Here is a 9,017-nt window from a genome sequence, read left to right as displayed (position 1 = left end):
GCCCCCTCTCCCCATTCCTGTACATCATAATGGCAGATTCCCTCAGTCGTAAACTCACTGCAGAAAGACTAAACGGAAATATCCTGGGTCTCAAACCTTCCCATGGAGCTAAAGCCCTGAACCACGCTCTATTCGCTGACGATTCCCTTCTCCTTGGCGGAGCCTCCATCAGAATTGCCAAAGCCATAAACACAGTTCTCAAAAGTTATTGCAGAGCCTCAGGGGCATTAATAAATGAGAACAAAAGCGAAGTTTTCAGCTGGAATATAGATCAGAGGGAGCTCTCCGGTATAACCACTCTCCTCGGATTCAAAGGACAAGCAACTTGGGATAGATTCAAGTATCTGGGCCTTCCCATCATCTCAGGAGCCAATAAAAGAACGCTTTGGAGTGAAATAATCTCGAAAATTAAAACAAAAATTGCAGCGTGGGGAGGCTATTGGCTGACGAAGGGAGGCAAAGTAATTTTAATAAAAGCCATGTTGTCGGTGCTACCAATCTATCAGGCAGCGTTTCTCCTAGCACCAAGAAATGTGTCGGAGCAAATATCCAAACTGCTTAGAGACTTCTTGTGGCAGGGAGGAAAGGGAAACGAAAACAAAATACATCTGGTGAACTGGGACGTGGTGAAAAAAACAAAGGCAGAAGGAGGGCTGCAAATTAGAGATCCAGCTCTTGTCAATTTAGCGCTGGGAGGAAAGATCTTGTGGAAGCTGATCCACGAGCCCTCCCATCTAGTTAGTGTATTGCTGCGCACTAAGTACAGACCCAACAAATCCCTCAGTAATCTTCAGAACGCAAATACAGTCAACAGCACGCAGGTGTGGAAACTATGCTGCAGGAGCAGCAAGTTCTTCAACAAACAGGTTTACAGGATCCCCGGCAACGGCAAATGCACCCACCTGTGGCTTGACAGTATTATGGGGAAAGAACCTCTGAAGAATAATGAGGACATAGCTGATCTCAGGGACTGGCTGAAGCAAGCAGGAGTCAACACCATATACGATCTTTCAAATTGGGATCATCGTGGAGATTGGGCAGGATGGGATTTTCATGGAGTCCCAGCCTGGTTATCCCATCAACAAACCCTGCTTGAAGATCTGCTGGAGGAAGCAGCCCCTGTCAACAGATCCATGAAAGACAAATGGGGTTGGGGTCAGTCCGGAGTCTACACCACAGCAGCAGGATACAGAGCATTGCAGGCCTCAAGAAATAGCAGACAAACTCCGGCTTTTTGGAAGAATGTCTGGGACCCCCTAGCCCTACCAAAAGTGAATTTCTTCTTCTGGACCCTGGCTCATAATAAACTCCTAACTGGTGATAACCTGGAAAAAAGGAATATAGCAGGGCCGCACAGATGTGTGTTATGCAGCAGCAATTTTGAAACAGCCCAGCACCTTTTCTTGGAGTGCAATTTTGCAAAAGAGGTATGGGGAATTATTTTACATGAATTTCAGATTATACTGCCTTCACAAATCTCTGTTGCAGATCTCTACGCCACTTGGAGTCGATTCTATTCCCAGTGCATCCCTTCCAAATCATTCTGGAGTAAAATTTGGACAGCTATCCCAAAATATGTTTGTTGGCAGCTTTGGCTAGCTCGAAATCAGCAGATTTTCAAAGAGATGAGGCACTCTCCACTGCAAGTTGCAGCAAAAGCTAAATCCTTTCTCCTGGAAGCAGCCCAACAACAGTATTTCAAAGAAGACCCATTGCTACTGCCTGAAGAAAAAAGATGGCTAGGCCCGTTAGAGCCCTGCCCGCATAAGCAGCTCCTCTCTCCACAGAAGGCAAATCAAGAATGGTGCATAAGAGATGAAGATGACAAATTCCAATCATGGTGGCGGTCACAAAACTTAACCACATTTTTCTTTGATGGATCATCTAAAGGTAATCACGGAGCCGCTGGTGCTGGGGGGGTCATCTACTCTTCGGATGGGGCTTCAAAAGACTGTTTCAGCTGGGGATTAGGCCAGAAATCTAACAATCAAGCAGAGATTCTTGGGCTTCTCAAAGCTTGCCATATTGCAAGAGACAAAGGTGCCAAAGACCTCCAAGTTTTTGGAGATTCAGAGTTAATAATAAAAACCTAAAGCTGGGAAATCTATTTGGCAATGCCAGCCTCAACAAAATACTAGACAAATTGAAGAGAGTTCTCCTAGACTTTGACACATGTAAGTTTTATCATATCCTTAGAAAGTCAAACAATGAAGTTGATCAGATGGCAAACAAAGGCAACTCTCTGATGAAAGGACTGCTAATTGTAAACAATGAAAGCATTGTACAAATGCCCTTAAAATCTAGTAGATCATAATCAGCAACAGTTAGAAATCTACAATGTAATAGGAGCCGCTTGGGCAAAGACCCAAGATTTTTTCAAATAAATAAAAATCATAACCGTTTTAGTTATAAAAAAAATGATATTTTTAAGAGTGTTTACATCTAAAAAGTGAGGGAATAGTTTGAAATATGGTAGCACACACTATCCCATCATTGTGAGTTTTTAATACCATGAAAATGATAATTTTAAGAGTGTTTACAGCGAGGGAATAGTTTGAGATATGAGAGAACACATTATCCCATCATTGTGAGTTTTTAATATCATGTTTATTAACTAGTGAGAAAAAATCACATGGAGAGAACATAGAAAAATAATCGAATGTAGAGAATTAAAAAAAAAAAACAAAAAAACAAAATTTGTAGGAAAATTTCATAAAACAAATGTTATATACTTTTAAATTTTGTATTTGTAATCCAACTTAAAAAATAAACATACTCGTAGAGGAGCTAATACCTAAAACCATCACTTATATTTTATTAATTTATAAATAGTTTATATTTTATTAATTTATAAATAGATAAACAATTAACACTATAAATTGTTACACAATTAATGCTATATAAAAAAGGTTAAAATTTTATCTATGATTTAGTATTAATGTTTTAACATGGTCTATGATGAAGCCATTATCACCTAAATCAATTTAAACTATTTATGATTTAATATTCAATAATCCAACAAAACTACAATGAACATCTTCCACGAGCTTATCATCTTTATAACATATATTGCTTCAGTTGAGATTCGAGTTTTTTTATTTTGTTTCATAACCACGGGTTACCACTCTGTATAATTTTATTGGTCTTAACGTGACCTCGGAGAATTTTTCTGATGAGATAAGAAAACCGCTCTGATCGAAGAATGGTGGTGTATTCATAGAAATCATTGGAAAAAATCATTTGGGTATGAGAATTTTCAAGATTTCAATGGAAATCTAGATGTGGGATGCGATGTTACGATGTGGGTTGAAGAGATTGAGCTCTTTCTTTTGCTGGATTATGGGATTTGAATGCAGGAGTTGTTTCTGTGGATGATAAAATTATGAGATTGAGGATTGTGGTCTTTGAATGCAGAAATTGCTTCTCTGGATGATAAACTTGTGCTTTTTTTATAAACGTTTGTGGGGATTCTCCTAAGTTTTTATTGATTTCTCTTTTGCGTATCATTCTTGTCATTGTCAACCCCATTATCATATCAATGTCTTGGATGGATGAGCAAGACAGGGATGGGATCAGTGAGGGCTCAATGTCTTTGTTGTCATCAAAGTCTAGGTGGGTTTATGGCAGTGAAATGGAAGAGGTATCCCCACGGTGGTTTGTTGACGATGATCAGATTGGACACAAAATGAGGCGCAGGCTCGTTCCGAAGGCCAAGAGAGTGGATTCCTTTGATGTGGAGGCCATGGAGGTGCCTCGTGTTCATAAGGGCCATGATAAGGACCCCTCATTAGGACAGACGCTCGGCTTGGCATTCCAAACACTTGGACTGGTCTATGGTGATATGGGTACCAACCCCTTGTATGTTTTCACTAGTGTATTCATCCAAGCTCGTAGCAAAGGAGACGAAGATGTTTTGGGTGCATTAGCTTTAGTGATGTACACAATAGCCCTCATCCCTTTGGCTAAATATGTGTTCATTGCGCTCAAAGCCAATGACAATGGTGAAGGGGAGACATTTTCCTTGTACTCTTTGATTTGCATATATGCAAAGGTCAATCTGCTCCCCAACCAGCAACCATTGAATGAAAATTTTTCCAGTTTCAAGCTCAAGTTGCCCACCCCAGAACTGGAAAGATCATTAAGAATCAAAGAAAGCCTTCAGAGAAGTACAAAATTGAAGACCCTACTGCTACTCTTGGTTCTCATGGGTACTTCCATGGTAATTGGGGATGGCATACTTACACCTGCAATATCAGTCATGTCTGTTGTGAGTGGCCTGCAAGATGAAATATCTAGCTTTACGGAAGACACAGTGGTCATTGTCTCAATCATATTCATGGTGATCTTGTTTAGCATAAAACAGTTTGGTACAAGCAAAGTAGGCATGACATTTTCTCTGACACTCATTATATGGTTTTTCTCTCTTGGTTCTATTGGACTTTACAATATTATTTAACATGACGTGATAATTTTAAGGGCATTCAATCCAGTTTATATCTATTACTTTTTCAAGAGGAACACTATCAAAGCATGGATGTACCTAGGAGGTTGTGTGTTGTGCATAACAGGAGCAGAAGCTATGTTTGCTGATTTGGGTCACTTCTCAGTGAGATCAATCCAGATAGCCTTCACATGTGTAGTATTCCCATGCCTACTGTTGGCTTACATTGATCAAGCTTCATATCTTATGAAGCATCCCTCTGTGGTGGACAAGGTATTCTATGCTTCAATTCCAGATGGCTTTATCTGGCCAGTCTTCGTGATAGCTACTGTTGTTGCCATGGTTGCAAGCCAAGCAATGATCTCGGAAACAATTTCATCTATTAAAATGTCCATGGCCCTAGGATGCTTTCCCAAATTGAAAATAATTCACACATCCTGACGGTTCATGGGTCAAATCTACATTCCTGTCATCAACTGGTTCCTAATGATAATGTGTGTTGGTATGTGCCTATTTTAGGAGCACGGCTGAGATATCAAATGCATATGGCATTGCAGAGGTAGGGATGATGATGGTGACTACAAGCCTAGTGACTCTTGTCATGGTTCTTATATGGGCAAAAAATATATTCCTTGTGATTGGCCTTCCTGTTCTATTTGGATCAATTGAACTGACTTATTTTTCTGCAGTTTTGATGAAAGTGGGGGAAAATGGTTGGATACATGGTTTTTGCCACCTGCGTCCTTCTTGTGATGTACATTTAGAACTATGGAAGTGTTTTGAAGTATCAAAGGGAAGTGAGGAAAAAGGTGTCAATGGATTTGATGTTAGAATTAGGATCCAAATATGGGACAATCCGAGTCCCAGGAATTGGGTTAGTTTATAGTGAACTTGTTCGTGGAGCACTTGCAGTTTTTAGGCAGTTTTTAACAAGCCTTCCAGCAATACATTCGATCATCGTATTTTTTTGTATAAAGTATGTACTAGTTCCTACTGTTCCACAAGATGAGCTTTTTCTCTTTAGGAGAATTTGTCCAAGGGACTATAACATGTTTCGATGTGTGGCTAGATATGGGTACAAAGACATTCACAAGGAACATTATGAGGCCTTTGAACAATTACTTATTGAAAGCCTTGATAATTTTCTTCGAAAGGAGGCTTTAGAACTTTCCCTTGAGAATGAGAGTATCAATGTAGAGTCGGACGATGAATCAGTCGATTCTAAAGGAGTGGACATTGCATTTGAATGCATTGATCAATGCTTTGTGCAATGCTGGTAGAGTGGACCATGCAAGGAAGTATCTAATGGAGATGAAAAACTTTAAATCCTGATATAGTTTTCTATAGGACATTCATTGGAGGCCTATGCAAGTTGGGTATGGTGGACGAGGCAGTGAATCAACTGGAGATAATGATTAGAAAGGGTCTCTCACCCACATATTCTCTGTACTCTTCACTCATCAAAGCTTGCTGCAAATCAAAGAAAGTTGAAGCTGCTGCCCAGATACTGAACCAAATGCTTAGGGAACGTGTTGTTCCAAGTTATGCAAGTTTTATCTATGGCATGCATCATCTTGCGAAGGTAGGAAAAAAAATTGAGGCATCAAAAGTTCTTGAGGAAGTGATAGATTGTAAATTCTCTGTACATGTTAAAGTATACACAGAAGTAATGTCTGCTCTATTTCAGGCCAGTAAAGTGGAAAAAGCATTACAATTAGAAGACAAAACAATTAGGAGAGGTTGTGAAACTGACTTTTGACATATGGCCTTTCTGTAAAACAATGTTTCTCTAAGGGAAAAATTGATGACGTATCCAAGCTTTTAGAAGGCATAAACCAAAGATACCTGGTTTATTGTTTTACCAAGGAGACCACTCTTGCTTGAAGGAATGGAGAGGGCTCTGCTCGTAAGAAAGTACTGAACCACATTATGAAAAAATTTAAATGGCCATATTTATTGTTTTTCCAAGGAGACCACTCTTGCTTGAAGGAATGGAGAGGGCTCTGCTTGTAACAAAGTACTGAACCAAGACCATTGTCAAAAAATGTTGAACCAAACTATTGTTAAAATGCAATGTTGCTTGGTTGCATGAAAATTTAATTGTCCAAAATTTAATTTTGGACTCTTTGCTGGCAAAATTTCATATAAAGGTATGCCCTTTTGCCTTATAACATGATGATTTTAATGAAAATGGAGGAAGGGAATCAATTTCAGAGAATCAACTGAAGTTAAAAAATATTAGATATCAACTATAATCCATAATCCTTTGGCTAAATATGTGTTGATTGTGCTCAAAGCCAATGACAATGGTGAAGGGGGGACATTTTCCTTGTACTCTTTGACTTGCATATATGCAAAGGTCAATCTGCTTCCCAACCAGCAACCATCGGATGAAAAAGTTTCCAGTTTCAAGCTCAAGTTGCCCACCCGGGAACTGGAAAGATCATTAAGAATCAAAGAAAGCCTTCAGAGAAGTACAAAATTGAAGACCCTACTGCTATTATTGGTTCTCATGGGTACTTCCATGGTAATTGGGGATGGCATACTTACACCTGCAATATCAGTCATGTCTGCTGTGAGTGGCCTGCAAGATGAAATATCTAGCTTTATGGAAGACACAGTGGTCATTGTCTCAATCATTTTCCTGGTGATCTTATTCAACATAAAACAGTTTGGTACAAGCAAAGTAGGCATGACATTTGCTCCGGCACTCATGACATGGTTTTTCTCTCTTGGTTCTATTGGACTTTACAATATTATTTCACATGACGTGACAGTTTTAAGGGCATTCAATCTGGTTTATATCTATTACTTGTTCAAGAGGAACACTATCAAAGCATGGATGTCCCTAGGAGGTTGCGTGTTGTGCATATTAGGAGCTGAAGCTATGTTTGCTGATTTGGGTCACTTCTCAGTAAGATCCATCCAGATAGCCTTCACTTGTGTAGTATTCCCATGCCTACTATTGGCTTACATGGATCAAGCTGCATATCTTATGAAGCATCCCTCTGTGGTGGAGAAGGTATTCTATGCTTCAATTCCAGATGGTTTTATCTGGTCAGTCTTCGTGATAGCGACTGCTGTTGCCATGATTACAAGCCAGGCAATGATCTCGGCAACAATTTCACCTATTAAAATGTCAATGGCCCTAGGATTCTTTCCCAGATTAAAAATAATTCACACATCCCGACGGTTCATGAGTCAGATCTGCATTCCTGTCATCAACTGGTTCCTAATGATAATGTGTGTCTTGGTATGTGCCTGTTTTAGGAGCACGACCGAGATATCAAATGCATATGGCATTGCAGAGGCAGGGATGATGATGGTGACTACAAGCCTAGTGACTCTTGTCATGGTTCTTATATGGGCAAAAAATATATTCCTTGTGATTGGCTTTCCTGTTCCATTTGGATCAATTGATCTGACTTATTTTTTTCTTCAGTTTTGATGAAAGTGGGGGAAAATGGTTGGATAAATGGTTTTTGCCACCTGCTTCCTTCTTGTGATGTACATTTGGAACTATGGAAGTGTTCTGAAGTATCAAAGGGAAGTAAGGAAAATGGTGTCAATGGATTTGATGTTAGAATTAGGATCCAAACTTGGGACAGTCCGAGTCCCAGGAATTGGGTTAGTTTATAGTGAACTTGTTCGTGGAGTACCTGCAGTGTTTAGGCAGTTTTTGACAAAGCCTTCCAGCAATACATTCGATCATCTTATTTGTTTGTATAAAGTATGTACCAGTTCCTATTGTGCCACAAGACGAGCTTTTTCTCTTTAGAAGACTTTGTCCAAGGGACTATGAGATGTTTCGATGTGTGGCTAGATATGGGTACAAAGACATTCACAAGCAACATTATGACGCCTCTGAACAATTACTTATTGAAAGCCTTGATAGGTTTCTTCGAAAGGAGGATTTAGAACTTTCCCTTGAGAATGAGAGTATCAATGTAGACTCGGACGATGAATCAGTCAATTCTAAAGGAGCAGGACCTTCAAATGGTTTCGCTGATTCCCTTAGAACACCTCTGATGGCAGACTAGAGACACAGACAATATGGTACCCCATCAAGGCGTCTATCTGGAGGTAGCACATCATTAGGACTACCCACAAGTGTTATGTCTGCAGATGCAGATACAAGTCTTGAGTATGATCTTTCATCTCTGCGTGAAGCTAAAGAATCAGGAGTTGTATATCTTGTTGGTCACGGAGATGTCAAGGCTAGAAAGGATTCATGGTTTCTTAAGAAACTGGTTATAATCTACTTCTATGCTTTCATGAGGGCAAACTGCAGGGCAGGCCCTGCAAACTTCAGTGTACCTCACACCAATCTCTTGCAAGTTAGCATGACATATACTGTCTAACTTGAAGGTTTCCATGAATCAGACATGCTGAATGTTTTTAAAGGACCAAGTCACAACATCAATATGGAAATGGATAACAAAGATTTCCTTGAAGGTGGCGGAGATGAAATGAATTTTAATGTGAAGTTAATAATCATAAGTTCTGTTGTCGACCAAGATCTTCATTACTTAGTCCTTTATTTTGTTTGATAGAGAACAATAGCCATTCCTACGAT

General features: G+C 39.6%; 2 pseudogenes; both read left to right on the top strand.

Moving 5' to 3' along the window:
• Positions 1-3,547: 3,547 nt before the first annotated feature.
• LOC149151751 (putative potassium transporter 12 pseudogene) lies at positions 3,548-5,721 on the top strand (annotated as a pseudogene).
• A 98-nt stretch (positions 5,722-5,819) lies between these two features.
• LOC149151750 (putative potassium transporter 12 pseudogene) lies at positions 5,820-8,802 on the top strand (annotated as a pseudogene).
• Positions 8,803-9,017: the final 215 nt, after the last annotated feature.

This window comes from Pinus tabuliformis, chromosome 9 (genome assembly GCF_031772625.1).
Source record: "Pinus tabuliformis cultivar Carrire ecotype Pingquan chromosome 9, CPIR1, whole genome shotgun sequence".
In the NCBI taxonomy this organism is placed as follows: Eukaryota; Viridiplantae; Streptophyta; class Pinopsida; order Pinales; family Pinaceae; genus Pinus; species Pinus tabuliformis.
The sequence above is the reverse complement of the archived record's forward strand: the minus strand, read 5'-3'. Positions and strand labels throughout refer to the sequence as shown.